Below are 21,503 nucleotides of genomic sequence, written 5' to 3' on the forward strand. Positions count from 1 at the left end.
TGTGTGTTAAGTGATTTCAGAGATTATAGGGCAAGAATGGCTTGGAGGATGGAAAAGAAGCATGCAAAGTGGAAGGAATGCAAGAAGTTGGAGAAACTGCTAAGCTGTCCAACCTGACCTCTTTGCACTCAAACGGCTATAACTTTAGCTACAGAGGTCCAAACGACACGGTTCTAGTTGCGTTGGAAAGCTAACGTCTGGGGCTTCAATTTGATATATAATTTGCCATAGTTGCCTTGACGCCAGGTGACGCGAACGCGTGGGTCTCGCGGACGCGTGACCTAGCCAACAACCAATCCGCGCGGTCGCGTGGACGACGCAGCCGCGTCACTTTTCCGTGACCTATACGGACCAGAAAGCACTAGAAGTGATTTCTGGGCTATTTCTGACCCAGTTTTTGGCCCAGAGAACACAGATTAGAAGCTATAAAGTGGGGGAATGCATGTATTCATAATGAATGCTTTCATAATTCACTTTCCATGATTTAGATTTAGTTTAGAGAGAGGTTCTCTCCTCTCTCTATAGGATTTAGGTAGAGTTTTTAGAAATTAGGATTTAGGACTTCTCCCAGTTTTAGGAGTGACTCTCGATCCCAGGTTCACTGTTCCTTTCTATTTAATTTCGTTTCTATTCACTTTAGTACTTTAATTGAAATTTATCTTTTGAATTCGGCTTATGACTTTCATGTTAGGATTTTCTTATTTAATGATATTTGAAGCATTTCAGTTTATGATTGTTCCTTTTTATTATTTCCAATCTGAGGATATTGTTATTCTAGTAGATTTAGTTTTTCCCCTTTTGGCCTTAGTTAAATAATTGGTGACTCTTGAGTTATCAAACTCATTGTTAGTTGAGAATTAGAATTAATTCATCCACTTAACTTACCTTCATAGTTAGAGGTTAACAAAGTGGGAGAAAAATCCAATTCTCATTACAATTGATAAGGATAACTGGGATAGGACCTCCAGTTCACATACCTTGCCAAGAGTTTATTTTACAGTTATTTATTTATTTTTATTGCTTGAAAATATACCTGTGCGCATTGCCCAAACTCAACATCCCCCAATTTACAAATTCATAACCAATAATAAGAACATACATCCCTGCAATTCCTTGAGAAGACGACCCGAGGTTTAAATACTCGGTTATCAATTTATTTAGGGGTTTGTTACTTGTGACAAACAAAACGTTTGTACGAAGGGATTTCTGTCAGTTTAGAGACTATATCTACAACGCGACTATTTTTATGAAATTCTTTACTGGCAAGAATCCTAACGTCAAAATGGCGCCGTTGCCGGGGAATTGCAAACGTCTGCCTTATTATTGGTTATTGTAAATAATTTTCAAAAAAAAATATTTATCTTTTTTTTAAAATCTTATCTTTTTCAAAATATTTTCTTTTTGTTGATTTTTATTTTATCTCACTACTATGAACTCTCACCCCTTTGGCTATGAGTCTGGTTACAATAATATTGCAGGAAGAAGAAATTACAGTGAGAACAGGCATCAAGGTTGGAACAATCAAAGATGGGAGGAGCCACAATGATTTGATCAACCCTCATGGCAACAACTACCTCCAATGGACTATCAACAACCACCACCATATGCCTATGAACCCTTTCCTCAACATAACTTTAGACCACCACACTCACAAGCCCCTTCCCGCCATTCACCTCCATATGACCCTAACCCTCAACCACCATACCAACCACCTTATGAACCATATGAACCATATATAGAACCACCCCAATTCCAACCCAATTACTCACAAGAACCACCACTTCAATATTCACTATCTCCATATCCATCAATCCAAGAGCATTATGATCCTATTTATGAAAACCGAGTACATCAAGAGGCAAAGGATCGTCTCAAGGAAACAATGGATCGATTTCAGGCAACCACTCAACAACTGGTGCAAGTATTAATTCAATGGGCTTCTAGACGCTTAAATACACAAGGACCAGCCACAGCCCCATGTGGACAGTCTAGTGAAGAGCATAACATAAAGGAGATACCAGAAACTCCAGTGGACAAGACAGAGCATGAATTCATACTAGAACAAGTAGAAGAAGCTATCATTATTCAAGAAGAAGAGTTGGTTCAAGACTTAGGAGACGCAGAACCTCCATGGGAAAGACAAGACATAGAGCCTCCTTCCAAGACGGTTGAAATTGATGCTGAAGAGGGTGTACAACCTCCAAAGCATATCATAGTTGAAGACTTGGAAGAGGTTGATCAAGAGATGGAGATTCACGAAGAAGAAGCACAACCTCCATGCCCTTGGAAAGCAATGAAAATGAGATTGAATTGAAAGAGAGCTACCAAGGGGAAGAGGTTGAAATTGAAGAAGTTTGCAAAGAGGTGGTAATTATCAGAGAAGAGCACAAGGGAGTGGAGCTTGCAATTTCATTAAAGAAACCTCCCCCTAAGTCGCCATCATCCTTCACAACATTCAAGTGGGTAAAATTCATATCCCATAGCTTTCTAATCCCACTTGAATATGGGCTACTGGAGACGGATGATCAACTTAGAGCTCTTTGTGGCATTAAGAGTAAAAGGAAGATGGTCAGTGGTAAAAATTTTCCTGCAAGGTTCATCATGGTTGGAAGCTTTAAGCTTAAACGTAAAGGTTGGTATAGAGCTCAACTGAATGGGTCTAGGAAGTTGTTTGGCCGCTTACGTGAGAATTCCGACTACTTGCCACCCGGATGGAACAATATTGCTCAACCAAAAGACGGGTGCAAAGGCAAGGTTTGGGACCCCGAAATCCATTCTACCAATCACCACTCTTGGGGCCTTGTCACTTGCTTTAACTTGCTTGAAGGCTTTCTGCTCCTTGTTTGGGATCCCGGAGGCTATTGGAAGTACAAACATTGGTGGGGATTCCTGGATCAATACAAGCACAAGCCACCCTAGCAGGAAGCTCATCAAATGTCCAACTTAAGGACTATAACTAAAAGTGCTAGGTGGGAGACAACCCACCATGGTATGATCGTTTATTTTTCATTTTTATTTAGTTTTATTTGCTTTTGAGTTTTATTTTATTTTATTGAACCTGGAATCATGTATAGCATTCACATTAAGCATTGCATTTGCATCTGCATATTGCATAAAAAAAAAAAGCGAGCACGCGACGCGACCGCATCAGCGACGCATCCGCGTCGCAAGGAGATGAGAGAATAATAAATTGAACAGAGAGTTACGTAGGAGCAGGGCTGGAGGCGCGCTATTAGCACAAATTGACTCCACGCGAACGCGTTACCCACGCGTCCGCGTCATTTGGAAAAATAGCCTCCCACGCGACCGCGTCACCCACGCGGCCGCATGACCTGAAATCAGCGTAAAAAGGGTGTATGGCCGAAAGTTGAGCTGGAATTGGGCTGGACCCGTGCTAGCAGCACAAGCCATGCCACGCGAACGCGTCACCCACGTGTCCGCATCATATTGGAAATAAGGCCACCCGCGCGATCGCGTCGACCACACGACCGCGTCACCCCTGATTTTGGCAATACCAAGTTTCGAACAGAGAGATGTGCGACCGCGAGGCTGCACTCGCGCCACTAGCACAAATCGAGTCACGCGATCGCGTGCCCCACGCGTCCGCGTTGCCCAACCTTATCGCGCACCACGCGACCGCGTCACCCACGCGATCGCGTTGCCAGCGTTGCACAACCTATCCAAATTAGTGCCAATTTTCTTATCTTTTCTTCTCCGAATCCTTATTCTTCTTATCTTTTCTTATTTCTTTCTTCTTCCTTTCTTATTTTCTCTTACTTCCAATTATTTAATTTATTTGCATCCTTTCATTCATTGAATATTTTTATTTTTCTAAAATTATTATTGGTGTTCAAATATTCTTATTCAACTGTTACATCTTTTCTGGTATTTTCTTGATGCTTAGTGACTTGTTTAATTCTGATTGAGTAATATTATTTAAATCAATGCCAATCTTTTATATTTGTATTACTTTTGCATTGACATAAATTTATATTATCTCTCTTTCCCATTGTTGCAAATTTTGCACCATTGGTTTGCCATGTCCTTCCACTATTTTCTCACTTGCATGTTGTAGCTACCATGTAAATGAGACGCTTATCATTTGGCATTAACCCAATTATATTTTATTTATTTTCTATCTTTTTGGGTTACTTTTTCTTTTCCCTCTTCTTTCAGGATGGCCACCACGAAGGGAAAGGAAAAGCTTCTTAATGGGAAGACAAACAAGTCCATTAGCAAAATCCTTGGAGAAAAGCATCAGTTGGAGAAGACCCGTCCACCTGCACATCTCAGCATGCACCGAGGACGATGCACTCTTTAAGTGTGAGGAGGTTGATACCGATCTCCATGGGTTAGTACTTTCTTGTCTCAAACAACAATGTTTAAATTTTCTTCGTAGATTAGTTGTTGCATTTGCATATTTGTTTGATATTTGCATATTTTACCACTTGGTTAAAGTAATATTTTCTTTTTCAAGAAACCTTTTAGAGCATTTCACTAATTTGAATAAAATTTAATGTTACACTTGTTTGAAGAAATATTATTTTGGAACATGGATTAGAGTTCGAACACACAAAACCTGTGAGATTTTGAACCTATTTGAGTTGGTTGCATTTTATCAACCAAAATTTTGTTTTAGTGTGTATTTTTCTCTCTAAAATTGTGATCTTTGTCTTGCTTAATTCTATATTTCCATTGTTTAATGTATGCATGCACTTATATGATTGAGGCCTTGTTTCACTGAGCTTACATACCCATATAGCCTTAACCCTCCATTATCCCTTGCAAACCAATTTGAGCCTGTTTTACCCCTTTGTTCTTTATTTTAGCACATCATTAACTCTAAGCAAAAAACAATAATGTCCTTAATTTGAATCCTTGGTTAGCTTAGACTAATGAGAATGCTTATGATTTAAGTGTGGGAAAGTGGGTTTCGAAACATTTGGTTTGAATAATTGGGTGTTGTATATTTTAGTGAAAATGTGCAAAATAATGGTTGAGCACATGTTATTGCATTCAATACTTTAATCATATGCATTGAAAAAAAATAAAAATAAAAAGAAAAAAATAAAAAGAAAAAAGAAAAGAGAAATTAATAAAAGGGGACAAAATGCCCCAAAATAAATAGTGAAATCAATGCATATGAGCTGTACTCAAAACTTGGAATGCATAAACATGTGAGAAGCATAGTTAATGGGAAGATAGATTTTGTATTTTAATTAAATGGATTGTCTTAAGTTAGGTGGAAAGTTTATGTTAATTAAGGATTCAAATTTTAGTCCACTTGGCCAAATACAATCCTACCTTGACCCTAACCCCATTACAACCCTTAAAAGACCTCTTGATTTGTGTATTAGTGCATTAAATTTATGTTGATTGTTACATAAAGAGCAAGCCTTAGAAAGCAAGGTTAGTAGAGAATTGAGAGATCGAACCTTAAACAACTGAGTGATTAGAGTGTATACACTACCAGTAAGGGTTCGATGCTCAATTCCTTGTTCCCCGCTTTCATAAGCTATTTTCTTCTTACAAGTCTATTTGTGCTTTATTTTTATGATTTGAATTAGTGAAATCCAGTTCATGTATGTTCTTAAAAGAATTGTTTACTTTTAACCAAGTAGGTAGAAGCATTTTGCATTTAGTTGCATTCATAGGTTGCATCTGATACATTCTATCATTCCTCTTCATCTCTTTATAGTTTCTCTTGAGCTTAGCATGAGGACATGCTATTGTTTAAGTGTGGGGAGGTTGATAAACCCATATTTTACGGTTTATCTTGTACTCAATTGAGTGGATTTTATCAACTCTTTACCCACTTATTCATACTATTTGCATGTTTTACATTTCCCTTCCTAATTATGTGCTTTGATTGAAAATATGCTTCTTTGGACTTATATTTGTTTATTATTAATCCTCTCTTATCACCATTAGATGCCTTGATATGTGTGTTAAGTGATTTCAGAGATTACAGGGCAAGAATGGCTTGGAGGATGGAAAGGAAGCATGCAAAGTGGAAGGAATGCAAGAAGTTGGAAAAACTGCTAAGCTGTCCAGCCTGACCTCTTCGCACTCAAACGGCTATAACTTTAGCTACAGAGGTCCAAACAATGCGGTTCCAGTTGTGTTGGAAAGCTAATGTCCGGGGCTTCGATTTGATATATAATTTGCCATAGTTGCCTCAACACCAGGCGACGCGAACGCGTGGGTCACGCGGACGCATGACCTAGCCAACAACCAATCCGCGCGGTCGCGTGGACGACGCGGCCGCGTCACTTTTCCGCGACCTGTACGGACCAGAAAGTGTTGGAAGTGATTTTTGGGCTATTTCTGACCCAGTTTTTGGCCCAGAGAACACAGATTAGAGGCGATAAAGTGGGGGAATGCATGTATTCATAATGAATGCTTTCATAATTCACTTTTCATGATTTAGATTTAGTTTAGAGAGAGGTTCTCTCCTCTCTCTTTAGGATTTAGGTAGAGTTTTTAGAAATTAGGATTTAGGACTTCTCCCATTTTTAGGAGTGACTCTCGATCCTAGGTTCACTGTTCCTTTTTATTTAATTTCGTTTCTATTCACTTTAGTACTTTAATTGAAATTTATCTTTTGAATTCGGCTTATGACTTTCATGTTAGGACTTTCTTATTTAATGATATTTGAAGCATTTCAGTTTATGATTGTTCCTTTTTATTATTCCCAATCTGAGGATATTGTTATTCTAGTAGATTTAGTTTTTCCCCTTTTGGCCTTAGTTAAATAATTGGTGACTCTTGAGTTATCAAACTCATTGTTAGTTGAGAATTAGAATTAATTCATCCACTTAACTTACCTTCATAGTTAGAGGTTAACAAAGTGGGAGAAAAGTCAAATTCTCATTACAATTGATAAGGATAACTGGGATAGGACCTCCAGTTCACATACCTTGCCAAGAGTTTATTTTACAGTTATTTATTTATTTTTATTTCTTGAAAATATACCTGTGCGCATTGCCCAAACTCAACATCCCCCAATTTACAAACTCATAACCAATAATAAGAACATACATCCCTACAATTCCTTGAGAAGACGACCCGAGGTTTAAATACTCGGTTATCAATTTATTTAGGGGTTTGTTACTTGTGACAAACAAAACGTTTGTACGAAGGGATTTCTGTCGGTTTAGAGACTATATCTACAACGCGACTGTTTTTATGAAATTCTTTACTGGAAAAAATCCTAACGTCACCATGCCATTGGTGCAATGTTGGGACAGAGGCACAACAAGCTTCTGCACGTCATTTATTATGCTAGCCGTGTTCTAAATGATGCACAGAAGAATTACACAACCACAGAAAAAGAGTTACTTGCAGTGGTTTATGCCATTGACAAGTTTAGATCCTATTTAGTAGGGTCAAAAGTGATTGTGTACACTGACCATGCTGCTCTTAAATACTTACTCACAAAGCAGGATTCAAAACCCAGGCTCATAAGGTGGGTATTGCTTCTGCAAGAGTTCGATATAGAGATAAGAGACAGAAAAGGGACAGAGAACCGGTAGCTGATCATCAGTCCCGAATAGAACCAGTAGCTGGGGCGTCCCTCCCCTCTACTGAGATCTCTGAGACCTTTCCAGATGAGTAACTCTTTGCCATTCAGGAAGCTCCATGGTTTGCAGACATTACAAACTATAAAGCTGTGAGGTTCATACCCCAAGAGTACAGCAGAGTGCAAAGAAAAAAATTAATTTCAGATGCCAAGTACTACCTATGGGATGAACCATGTCTCTTTAAGAGATGTGCAGACGGAATGATCCGCAGATGTGTACCTAGAGAGGAAGCACAAAGGATCCTATGGCATTGTCATGGATCACAGTATGGGGGACATTTCGGAAGTGAGCGAACAGCCACTAAAGTCCTCCAATGCGGCTTTTACTGGCCTACTCTCTAAGAGATGCCCGAGAGTTTGTGCGTAACTGTGACAGTTGCCAAAGAGCTGGTAACTTGCCGCATGGTTACGCCATGCCTCAACAAGGGATCTTAGAGATTGAATTGTTTGATGTATGGGGTATTGACTTCATGGGTCCCTTCCCACCATCATACTCAAACACGTATATTTTGGTGGCAGTAGACTATGTATCTAAATGGGTAGAAGCAATTGCCACTCCAATAATGATACTAAGACCGTGTTGAAATTCCTCCAGAAACACATATTCAGCAGGTTTGGTGTTCCCAGAGTACTAATCAGTGATGGGGGCACTCATTTCTGCAATAAACAGCTGTACTCTGCTATGGTCTGATATGGAATTAGCCACAAAGTAGCAACTTCGTATCATCCACAGACAAATGGGCAAGCTGAAGTCTCTAATAGAGAGCTAAAAAGAATCCTGGAATAGACTGTTATTGCCTGTAGAAAGGATTGGGCAAAGAGCTTGGATGATGCTCTGTAGGCATACAGAACAACATTCAAGACTCCTATAGGAACCTCTCCATACCAACTTGTGTATGGGAAGGCCTGTCATCTACCCGTGGAACTGGAACATAAAGCCTACTGGGCAACCAGATTCCTAAACATGGATGCTAAGTTAGCTGGTGAAAAAAGATTGCTCTAGCTAAATGAGCTAGAGGAGTTCAGACTCAGTGCCTTTGAAAATGCAAAAATTTATAAGGAAAAGGCAAAGAAGTGGCATGACAAGAAGTTGTCATCCAGAGTCTTTGAGCTAAGACAAAAAGTTATGCTCTTCAACTCTAGGCTCAAATTATTCCCAGGAAAACTTAAATCCCGGTGGAGGGGTCCGTATGTGATTACAGGAGTGTCACCATATGAATATGTTGAGCTTTAAGATATTGATTCTGATAAAAAGTTCATTGTTAATGGATAGAGGACCAAACATTACCTTGAAAGTAATTTTGAGCAGGAATGCTCAAAACTGAGGCTTGAATGAGTCTCAGTAAAGGACCAGCTAAAGACAATAAAGAAGCGCTTGCTGGGAGGCAACCCAGTCATTAGCAGGTTATTTGTTCTATAAAATTTTGATATACATTCTTCAAGGTTGATCATTGAAATTGAAGGAATTCACAGAGTTACAGAAGGATTCAGTGCACAAAGCAGAGAAAAGGAGCTTGCTGGCAAGAAAATGCCAGTAAGGGGTACTCTGGGCGTTAAACGCCAGAATGGATACGATTCTGGGCGTTTAACACCAGTAAAGGCACCATTTTGGGCGTTAAACGCCAGAATGGGCACCATTCTGGGCGTTTAACGCCAGAATTGCAGCATCTTGGGCGTTCAGCAAAACGCCCAGTGATAAAGGGGTTTCTGGCATTTAACGCAGCCAGGGCACCTGGCTGGGCGTTAAACGCCCATAATGGAGCTCTGCTGTACACCATAGATTAAGGTGTGGAGCTCTGCTGTACCTCGAGTATTAATGCAATTACTATTGTTCTTCTATTCAGTTCAGCTTATTCTTGTTCTAAGATATTCATTCGCACCCAAGAACATAATGAATGTGATGATTATGTGACGCTCATCATCATTCTCACTTATGAACGCGTGCCTGACAACCACTTCCGTTCTACAAGCAAACAAGGTATGAATGTTTATCTCTTGGATTCCTTAATCAGAATCTTCGTGGTATAAGCTAGAATTGATGGCGGCATTCAAGAGAATCGGAAGGTCTAAACCTTGTCTGTGGTATTCTGAGTAGGATTCAAGGATTGAATGACTGTGACGAGCTTCAAACTCCTGAAGGCTGGGCGTTAGTGACAGACGCAAAAGAATTACTGGATTCTATTCCAACCTGATTGAGAACTGACAGATGATTAGCCGTGCTGTGACAGAGCGCGTTAAACATTTTCACTGAGAGGACGGGACTGTAGCAATTGACAACGGTGATGCCCAACATACAGCTTGCCATGGAAAGGAGTAAGAAGGATTGGATGAAGATAGTAGGAAAGCAGAGAAACGAAATGGACAAAGCATCTCCATACGCTTATCTGAAATTCTCACCAATGAATTGCATAAGTATCTCTATCTTTATTTTATATTTTATTCATCTTTTAATTATCAATCCTCCATAACCATTTGAATTCGCCTGACTGGGATTTACAAGATGACCATAGCTTGCTTCATACCAACAATCTCCGTGGGATCGACCCTTACTCACGTAAGGTTTATTACTTGGACGACCCAGTGCACTTGCTGGTTTGATGTGCGAAGTTGGGATAAAGAGTTGAGATTGCAATTGTGCGTACCATGTTGATGGCGCCAGTGATGATCACAATTTCGTGCACCAAGTTTTTGGCGCCGTTGCCGGGGATTGTTTGAGTTTGGACAACTGACGGTTCATCTTGTTGCTTAGATTAGGCATTTTTCTTCAGAATTTTTAAGAATGAATTCTAGAGTTTCAAGGTGATGTTCTTATCATCACCAAAGCTGATTGATTCTCATCAATTTAGCTCTTGAATGCAATGTCCTGCTGAATCTTGGCTAGCCATGTCTAATTTCTTTATACTGAAGCTTTAGACTAACATTGCATGATTGCTGGAATTCTTATTAAAAATTTTGAATCTCTTTATTTTCTTTTCTATATAATTTTCGAAAAAAACCAAAAAAAATTTACAAAATTCATAAAAACCAAAAATATTTCTTGTTTGAGTCTAGTGTCTCATTTTAAGTTTGGTGTAAATTGCATGTTTCTGTTCTTCTTGCATTTTTCGAATTCATTCTTGTGTCTTCATTGATCTTCAAGTTGTTCTTGATGATTTACTTGCTCTGATCTTTAAATTCTCTTGTTTTGTGTGTTTTGTTGTTTCTCATATGCATTCTCAATTTGTTAGTGTCAGTAGTATACAAACTTCTAAGTTTGGTGTCTTGCATGAATTATTTATTTGATTTTAGTTGCATTTTGATTATTCCTCATCATTAAAAATCCAAAAAAATTTTTGATTTGTGTCTTTTCAAGTCAATAATACAGAGAATTGAAGATTCAGAACATACAGCAGAGGAATTACACAGAAAAAGCTGGGCGTTCAAAATGCCCAGTGAGGAAGGAAAACTGGCGTTTAAACGCCAGCCAGGGTGCCTGGCTGGGCATTTAACGCCCAAAAGGGTAGCATTTTGGGCGTTAAACACTAGAATGGATACCATTCTGGGCGTTTAACGCCAGGATGGCACAAGAGGGAAGATTTTGTTTTTAATTCAAATTTTTTTTCAAGTTTCCATAATTTTTCAAAATCAAATCTTTTTCAAATCATATCTTTTCAATCATATCTTTTCAAAATTAATTTCTCTTCATTTTCAAAAATACTTGCTAACAATTAATGATTTGATTCAAACATTTCAAGTATGTTGCCTTTTCTGTTGAGAACGGTTTAATGTCTGAATCATATCTTTCAAATTTCTTGTTAGCCAAGTCATTAATTTTCAAAATCAAATCTTTTTTTTAATTGCTTTTCAATCATATCTTTTCAATCATATCTCTTTAAAACCATAACTTTTCAATTATATCTTTTTAATCACATCTTTTTCAAAATAGTTTTCAATCATATCTCTTTGATTTCCAATTTCAAAATCTTTTTCAAAATCACTTTCTTTCTTTCTCAATCTTAGTTTTCGAAAAGCAATTACCATTTTTTCAAAATTTCTTTTAATTAATTCACTTTAGTTTTCAAAAATTTCTTCCCCTCTTCTCACATCCTTCTATTTATGGACTACGCCCAATTCGAACTCTATCTCTCTTGATAAGTTCGAATTCTTCTACCTTCTCCTTCTATTCTTCTTTTCTTCTGACACATCAAGGAATCTCTATACTGTGACATAGAGGATTCCATATTTTCTTGTTCTCTTCTCTTTCATATGAGCAGGAGCAAAGAAAAAGGCATTCTTGTTGAAGCTGACCCTGAACCTGAAAGGACCTTGAAGGGAAAGCTAAGAGAAGCTAAAGCACAATACTCTGTTGAGGACCTAACAGAAATCTTCAAAGAACAGGACATGGCAGCCGGAAACAACAATAATGCCAACAATGCAAGGAAGGTGCTGGGTGACTTTATTGCACCTACTCCCGACTTCTATGGGAGAAGAATCTCTATCCCTGCCATTGGAGCAAATAACTTTGAGCTTAAGCCTCAATTAGTTTCTCTAATGCAACAGAATTGCAAGTTCCATGGACTTCAATTAGAAGATCCTCATCAGTTTTTAGCTGAATTCTTGCAAATCTGTGACACTGTCAAGACCAATGGGGTTGACACTAAGGTCTACAGACTTATGCTATTCCCTTTTGCTGTAAGAGACAGAGCTCGGATATGGTTGGACTCACAACCTAAAGAAAGCCTGAACTCTTGGGAAAAGCTAGTCAACGCCTTCTTGGCAAAGTTTTTTCCACCTCAAAAATTGAATAAGCTTAGAGTGGAAGTCCAAACCTTCAGACAGAAGGAAGGTGAATCCCTCTATGAAGCTTGGGAAAGATACAAACAATTGATTAGAAAGTGTCCCTCTGACATGCTTTCTGAATGGAGCATCATAGGTATCTTCTATGATGGTCTGTCTGAACTGTCCAAGATGTCCTTGGACAGCTCTGCTGGAGGATCTCTTCATCTGAAGAAGACACCTGCAGAAGCTCAAGAACTCATTGAAATGGTTGCAAATAACCAATTCATGTACACTTCTGAAAGGAATCCTGTGAACAATGGGACGAATCAGAAGAAAGGAGTTCTTGAGATTGATACTCTGAATGCCATACTAGCTCAGAACAAAATATTGACTCAGCAAGTCAATATGATTTCTCGAAATCTGTCTGGAATGCAAGCTGCACCAGGCAGTACTAAGGATGCTTCATCTGAAGAAGAAGCTTATGATCTTGAGAACCTTTCAATGGAAGAGGTGAATTACATGGGAGAACCCTACGAAAACACCTATAATCCTTCATGGAGAAATCACCCAAATCTCTCATGGAAGGATCAACAGAGACCTCATCAAGGTTTCAACAACAATAATGGTGGAAGAAATAGGTTTAGCAATGGCAAGCCTTTTCCATCATCTTCTCAGCAGCAGATAGAGAATTCTAAGTAGAGTCACTCTGACTTAGCAACCATGGTCTCTGATCTAATCAAAACCACTCAAAGTTTCATGACTGAAACAAGGTCCTCCATTAGAAACTTGGAGGCACAAGTGGGTCGGCTGAGTAAGAAAGTTACTAAACTCCCTCCTAGTACTCTTCCAAGCAATACAGAAGAGAATCCAAAAGGAGAGTGTAAGGCCATCAACATGGCCGAATTTGGAGAGGAGGAAGAGGCAGTGATCGCCACTGAGGAAGGCCTCAATGGACGTCCACTGGCCTCCAATGAGTTCCGTAATGAGGAACCATGGGAATCTGAGGCTCACACTGAGACCATAAAGATTCCATTGGATTTACTTCTGCCATTCATGAGCTCTGATGAGTATTCTTCCTCTGAAGAGGACGAAGATGCCACTGAAGAGCAAGTTGCTAAGTACCTTGGAGCAATCATGAAGCTAAATGACAAGTTATTTAGTAATGAGATTTGGGAGGACGAACCCCCTTTGCTCACCAAAGAACTGGATGACTTGACTAGGCAGAGATTACCTCAAAAGAGACAGGACCCTGGGAAGTTCACAATACCTTGTATAGTAGGCACCATGACCTTCAAGAAGGCTCTGTGTGACCTAGGGTCAAGCATAAACCTCATGCCTCTCTCTATAACGGAGAAGCTAGGGATCTTTGAGGTATAAGCTGCAAGAATCTCACTAGAGATGGCAGATAATTCAAAAAAACAAGCTTATGGACTTGTAGAGGATGTTCTGGTAAAAATTGAAAACTATTACATCCCTGCTGATTTCATAGTCCTAGAGACTGGGAAGTGCATGGATGAATCCATCATCCTTGGCAGACCCTTCCTAGCCACAGCAAAGACTGTGATTGATGTTGACAGAGGAATTGATCATTCAAGTGAATGAAGAATCCTTCGTGTTTAAGTCTCAAGGATACCCCTCTGTAACCATGGAGAGGAAGCATGAAGAGCTTCCCTCAAAACAGAGTCAAAGAGAGCCCCCACAGTCAAACTCTAAGTTTGGTGTTGGGAGGCCACAACCAACTTCTAAGTTTGGTGTTGAACCCCCACATTCAAACTCTAAGTTTGGTGTTGGAAGGTTCCAACATTGCTCTGAGTATCTGTGAGGCTCCATGAGAACCCACTGTCAAGCTACTGACATTAAAGAAGCGCTTGTTGGGAGGCAACCCAATGTTATATTTATCTATTTTCCTTTGTTATTTTATGTTTTTTTTTAGGTTGATGATCATGAGAAGTCACAAAATCAATTGAAAAAGCAAAAACAGCATGAAAAACAGAAAGAAAAATAGCACACCCTGGAGGAAAACTTGCTGGCGTTTAAACACCAGTAAGGGTAGCAAATGGGCGTTTAACACCCAGTCTGGCACCATTTTGGGCGTTTAACGCCAAAAAGGGGCACCAGACTGGCGTTAAATGCCAGGAAGGGGCAAGAAGCTGGCGTTAAACACCAGAAATGGGCACCAGCCCGGCGTTTAATGCCAGAATTGGCAGAAGGAGCATTTTTGCTTGCCACTTGGTGCAGGGATGAATTTTCCTTGACACCTCAGGATCTGTGGACCCCACAGGATCCCCACCTACCCCACCACTCTCTCTCTTCTTCACCCATTCACCAATCACCTCAACACCTCTTCCCCAAAAACCCCTCACCTATCAAATCCCACTATTCTCTTCACCACTCACATCCATCCTTCATAAAACCCCACCTACCCACCATCCAAATTCAAACCACTTTCCCTCCCAAACCCCACCCATAATGGCCGAACCCTACTCCTCTCTTCACCCCTATATAAACCCATCTTCACTCCTTCATTTTCACACAACCTAAACACTACTTCTCCCCCTTGGCCGAAACACAAAGCCCCCCCTCCATCTCCTCTATTTCCTCTTCTTCTACTCTTTTCTTTCTTCTTTTGCTCGAGGACGAGCAAACCTTCTAAGTTTGGTGTGGTAAAAGCGTTGCTTTTTGTTTTTCCATAACCATTTATGGCACCTAAGGCCGGAGAAACCTCTAGAAAGAGGAAAGGGAAGGCAAAAGCTTCCACCTTCGAGTCATGGGAGATGGAGAGATTCATCTCAAGGGTACATCAAGACCACTTCTATGAAGTTGTGACCAAGAAGAAGGTGATCCCCGAGGTCCCTTTTCAAACTCAAAAAGGTCAACTTTAATCAAAGGTGGGACCAAGTCCTCATGGATATCTGTATGGAAGGAGCTCAATGCAAACAGGAGATCCCACTCATAGACATGAGCATGAGGAAATTCCTCATCATGAAATCCCTGAGATGCCTCAAGGGATGAACTTTCCTCCACAAAACTGTTGGGAGCAAATCAACACCTCCCTAGGAGAACTGAGTTCCAACATGGGACAACTAAGGGTGGAGCATCAAGAACATTTCATCCTCCTCCATGAAATTAGAGAAGATCAAAGAATCATGAGAGAGGAGCAACAAAGGCAAGGAAGAGACATTGAGGAGCTCAAGCACTCCATAAGATCTTCAAGAGGAAGAACAAGCCGCCATCACTAAGGTGGACCCGTTCTTTAACTTCCTTGTTCTTTATTTTCCTGTTTTTTGAATTTTTATGCTTATGTTTGTCTATGTTTGTGTCTTATGATCATTAGTGTCTTAGTGTCTATGCCTTAAAGTTATGAATTTCCTATGAAACCATCACCTTTCTTAAATAAAAAATGTTCTTAATTGAAAAAGAGAAGAATTGCATGAATTTGGAATTTTATAACATATTAATTATTTTGATGTGGTGGCAATACTTTGACTTCTGAATGTATGCTTGAACAGTGCATATGTCTTTAGAATTTGTTGTTCATAAATGTTGTCTCTTGAAAGAATGATGAAAAAAGGAGACATGTTACTGAGGATCTGAAAAATCATAAAAATGATTCTTGAAGCAAGAAAAAGCAGTGAATACAAAAAAAAAAACAAAAAAAGAAGAAAAAAAGAAAAGAAGAAAAAGAAAAAAAATAAAGTCAAGATCCAAGGCAAAAAGAGTGTGCTTAAGAATCCTGGACACCTCTAATTGGGGACTCTAGCAAAGCTGAGTCTCAATTTGAAAAGGTTCACCCAGTTATGTGTCTGTGGCATGTTTGTATCCGATGGTAATACTGGAAGACAGAGTGCTTTGGGCCACGGCCAAGACTCATAAAGTAGTTGTGTTCAAGAATCATCATACTTAACTAGGAGAGTCAATAACACTATCTGGATTCTGAGTTCCTATAGAAGCCAATCATTCTGAATTTCAAAGGATAGAGTGAGATGCCAAAACTGTTCAGAGGCAAAAAGCTAAAAGCCCCGCTCATCTAATTAATACTATCTTCAAAGATGTTTGTGGAATTCATTGCATATTCTCTTCTTTTTATCTTATTTGATTTTCAGTTGCTTGGGGACAAGCAACAATTTAAGTTTGGTGTTGTGATGAGCGGATAATTTATACGCTTTTTGGCATTGTTTTTAGTATGTTTTTAGTATGTTTTAGTTAGTTTTTATTATATTTTTATTAGTTTTTATTTAAAATTCACTTTTCTAGACTTTACTATGAGTGTGTGTGTTTTTCTGTGATTTCAGGTATTTTCTGGCTGAAATTGAGGGACCTGAGCAAAAATCTGATTCAGAGGCTAAAAAGGACTGCAGATGTTGTTGGATCCTGACCTCCCTGCACTCGAAGTGGATTTGCTGGAGCTACAGAAACCTAATTGGCACGCTCTCAATTGCGTTGAAAATTAGACATCCTGGGCTTTCCAGCAATGTATAATAGTGCATACTTTGCCTGAGATTTGATGGCCCAAACTGGCGTTCCAAATCAACTCAAGAATTATGGCGTTTAACGCCGGAACTGGCACAAGAATGGGAGTTAAACGCCCAAACTAGCACAAAAGCTGGTGTTTAACTCCAAGAAAAGTCTCTACACATGAAAGCTTCAATGCTCAGCCCTAGCACACACCAAGTGGGCCCGGAAGTGGATTTTTATGTCATTTACTCATCTTTGTAAACCCTAAGCTACTAGTTCTCTACAAATAGGACCTTTTGCTATTGTATTAGAGATCTTTTGATCATGTTTTTATGATTGAACCGTCTTTGGGAGGCTGGCCATTCGGCCATGCCTAGACCTTGTTCTTATGTATTTTCAACGGTGGAGTTTCTACACACCATAGATTAAGGTGTGGAGCTCTGCTGTACCTTGAGTATTAATGCAATTACTATTGTTCTTCTATTCAATTCAGCTTATTCTTGTTCTAAGATATTCATTCGCACCCAAGAACATGATGAATGTGATGATTATGTGACACTCATCATCATTCTTACTTATGAATGCGTGCCTGACAACCACTTCTGTTCTACAAGCAAACAAGGCTTGAATGTTTATCTCTTGCATTCCTTAATCAAAATCTTCGTGGTATAAGCTAGAATTGATGGCGGCATTCAAGAGAATCCAGAAGGTCTAAACTTTGTCTGTGGTATTCTGAGTAAGATTCAGAGATTGAATGACTGTGACGAGCTTCAAACTCCTGAAGGCTGGCCGTTAGTGACAGACGCAAAAGAATCACTGGATTCTATTCCAACCTGATTGAGAACCGATAGATGATTAGCCGTGCTATGACAGAGCGCGTTGAACATTTTCACTGAGAGGACGGGACTGTAGCCATTGACAACAGTGATGCCCAACATACAGCTTGCCATGGAAAGGAGTAAGAAGGATGGGATGAAGACAGTAGGAAAGCAGAGAGACGAAAGAGACAAAGCATCTCCATACGCTTATCTGAAATTCTCACCAATGAATTGCATAAGTATCTCTATCTTTATTTTATGTTTTATTCATCTTTTAATTATCAATCCTCCATAACCATTTGAATTTGCCTGACTGAGATTTACAAGATGACCATATCTTGCTTCATACCAACAATCTCCGTGTGATCGACCCTTACTCCTGTAAGGTTTATTACTTGGACGACCAAGTGCACTTGCTGGTTAGATGTGCGAAGTTGTGATAAAGAGTTAAGATTGCAATTGTGCGTACCATGTTGATGGCGCCATTGATGATCACAATTTCGTGCACCAGATCTCATGCACTTCCACTTCCTCTCCAATCATAATGCTATGGATCATGATAGCCCGATCCATAGTTACTTCGGACCGGTTGCTAGTAGGAATGATAGAGCGTTGGATGAACTCCAACCATCCTCTAGCCACAAGCTTAAGGTCAAGCCTTCTTAGTTAAACTGGCTTGCTTTTGGAGTCTCTCTTCTATTGAGCTCCATCTACACATATGTCCATGAGGACTTGGTTCAACCTTTGATCAAAGTTGACCCTTCTAGTGTAGGGGCATGCATCTCCTAGCATTATTGGCAAGTTGAATGCCAACCTTACATTTTCCGGACTAAAATCTTAGTATTTCCCCCGAACCATTGTGAGCCAATTCTTTGGGTTCAGGTTCATACTTTGATCATGGTTCTTGGTGATCCATGCATTAGCATAGAACTCTTGAACCATTAAGATTCTGACTTGTTGAATGGAATTAGTGAGAGCTTCCCATCCTCTTCTCCTAATCTCATGTCGGATCTCTGGATATTCGCTCCTTTTGAGCTTGAAGGGGACCTCGAGGATCACCTTCTTGGCCACAACTTCATAGAAGTGGTATTGATAGACCTTTGAGATGAATCTTTCCATCTCCCATAACTTGGAGGTGGAAGCAATTGCCTTCTCTTTCCTCTTCCTTGAGATTTCTCCTGCCTTAGGTGCCATTAATGGTTATGAAAAATTAAAAAGCAAGGCTTTTTCCACACCAAACTTAAGAGGTTTGCTCGTCCTCGAGCAAAAGAAGAAAGAAGAGAGTAGAAGAAGAAGAAAAGTGGGAGATGAAGGCTTGAGAGGCTTTGGCCAAGGGGGGGTTTTGAGTGTATATGATGTTTGAAATGAAGGAGTAAGGAGGGGTATTTATAGGGTAAGAGAGAGAGTTGGTTCGTGTGAGAAGGGGTGGGTTTGGGAGGGAAATGGTTTGAATTTGAGTGGGTAGGGGTAGGTGGGTTGTATGATGGGTTTATAGGAATTAGGGAATGGATGTGAGTGGTAAAGAGAATATGGGGAAAAAGGATAAGATTTGATAGGTGAGTGGTGTTTTGGGTAGAGTGTTTTGGAGAAGTGTGAAGAGGAGAGAGAGTGAGGTGGGGTAGGTGGGGATCCTGTGGTGTCCACAGATCCTGAGGTGTCAAGGATTTTGCATCCCTGCACCTAGCTGGCATTAAACGCCCTCTAAGTGCTAATCCTTGCTTTTAAATGCCGTGCTGATGCCCTTTTCTGGCATTTAAACGCCAGTCTACTACCCTGTTCTGGCATTTAAATGCCAGTCTGCCTGCCAGTTCTGGCGTTTAAACGCCCAGAATGGTGCCAGGATGGGCGTTTAAACACCCATTTTTATACCTTTACGGGTGTTTAGACGCCAGTTTGCCTGCCAGTTCTGGTGTTTAAACACCAGACTGCTGCCCATTTCTAGCATTTAAACGCCCAGAAAGGTGCCAGGCTGGGCGTTAAACGCCCATTTTGGTATCCTTTCTGGCGTTTAAACACCAATAAGCTCTTCCTCTAGGGTGTGCTATTTTTTATGCTATTTTTGATTTTGCTTTAATTTTTTTGCAGTTGTTTTTGTGACTCCACATGATCATGATCCTAAAGAAAACATAAAATAACATGGATAAAAAAATAAATTTGGGTTGCCTCCCAATAAGCGCTTCTTTAATGTTAATAGCTTGACAGTGAGCTCTTTTAGAGCTTCACAGATGTTCAAAGCATGATTGTGGCCTTCCAACACCAAACTTAAAGTTTGAGTGTGGGGGCTCTGTTTGACTCTGTACTGAGAGAAGCATTTCATGCTTATTCTCCATGTTTACAGAAGAAGATCCTTGAGCCTTAAACACAAGGTAGTCCTCATTCACTTGAAAGACTAACTCTCCTCTGTCTACATCAATCACAGTTTTTGCTGTGGCTAGGAAGGGTCTTCCAAGGATGATGGATTCATCCTCATCCTTCCCAGTGTTTAGGATTATGAAATCAGCAGGGATGTAAAGGTCTTCAACTTTTACCAAAACATCCTCTGCAAGTCTATAAGCTTGTTTTTTTATTTGTCTGCTATCTCCAGTGAGATTCTTGCAGCTTGTACCTCAAAGATCCCTAGTTTCTCCATCACAGAAAGTGGCATGAGGTCTACACTTGACGCCAGGTCACACAGAACCTTCTCAAAGGTCATGGTGCCAATAGTGCAAGGTATTAAGAACCTTTTGGGATCCGGTTTCTTTTGAGGTATCTTCAGCTGAGGCAAGGCGTTTAGTTCATTCATGAGCAATGGATGTTCATCCTCCCAAGTCTCATTACCAAATAATTTGGCATTCAGCTTCATGATTGCTCCTAGATACTGAGCAACTTACTCTTCAGTAGTAACTTCATCTTCTTCAGAAGAAGAATATTCTTCAGAGCTTATGAATGGTAATAGAAAGTTCAGTGGAATCTCTATGGTCTCTAGATGAGCCTCAGATTCCTTTGGTTCCTCATGAGGGAACTTCCTAGTGGTCAGTGGACGTCCCATGAGGTCTTCCTCACTAGGAATCACTGCCTTTCCCTCCTCTATAGGTTCGTCCATGTTGGATGTGTAGATGGCCTTGCACTCTCTTTTTGGATTCTCTTCTGTATTGCTTGGAAGAGTGCTAGGAGAAGTTTCAGTATTGTGCCTCAGTCATGAAACTGAGAGTGGCCTTGAATAGATCAGAGACTATATTTGCTAAGCCAGAGATGCTCTACTCAGAATTCTCTGTTTGTTACTGAAAAGATGATGGAAAAGGTTTGCTATTGCCAAACCTATTTCTCCCACCATTATTGTTATTGAAGCCTTGTTGAGGCTTCTGTTAATCTTTCCATGAGAAATTTGGGTGATTCCTCCATGAAGGATTATAGGTGTTTCCATAGGCTTCTCCCATGTAATTCACCTCTTCCATTGCAGGATTCTCAACGTCATAAGCTTTACCTTCAGAGGAGGCGTCTTTAGCTTGCACTCCAGTCAGACTCTGAGAAATCATATTGACTTGCTGAGTCAATAATTTGTTCTGAGCCAATATGGCATTCAAAGTATCAATCTAAAGAACTCCTTTCTTCTGAGTCACCCCATTATTCACAGGATTTCTCTCAGAGGTGTACATAAACTGGTTATTCGCAACCATTTCAATGAGTTCCTGGGCTTCTGCAGGCATTTTCAGATGAAGAGATCCACCAGCAGAGTGATCCAATGACATCTTGGATAACTCATATAGACCATCATAGAATATACATATGATGCTCCATTCTGGAAACATGTCAGAAGGACACCTTTTGGTTAATTGCTTTTATCTTTCCCAAGCTTCATAGAGGGATTCACCTTCCTTCTGTCTGAAGGTTTGGACATCCACTCTGAGGTT

The 21,503-nt window shown here is 39.9% G+C and overlaps 1 non-coding gene across 1 annotated transcript; it reads left to right on the plus strand.

Annotated features, from left to right (window-relative positions):
* The first annotated feature begins 21,396 nt into the window (after nt 1-21,396).
* LOC112713438 (small nucleolar RNA R71) lies at nt 21,397-21,503 on the plus strand. The gene has a single exon (XR_003158410.1). It is a non-coding gene; the product is annotated as a small nucleolar RNA R71 (small nucleolar RNA).

This window comes from Arachis hypogaea, chromosome 9 (genome assembly GCF_003086295.3).
Source record: "Arachis hypogaea cultivar Tifrunner chromosome 9, arahy.Tifrunner.gnm2.J5K5, whole genome shotgun sequence".
Taxonomy (NCBI): Eukaryota; Viridiplantae; Streptophyta; class Magnoliopsida; order Fabales; family Fabaceae; genus Arachis; species Arachis hypogaea.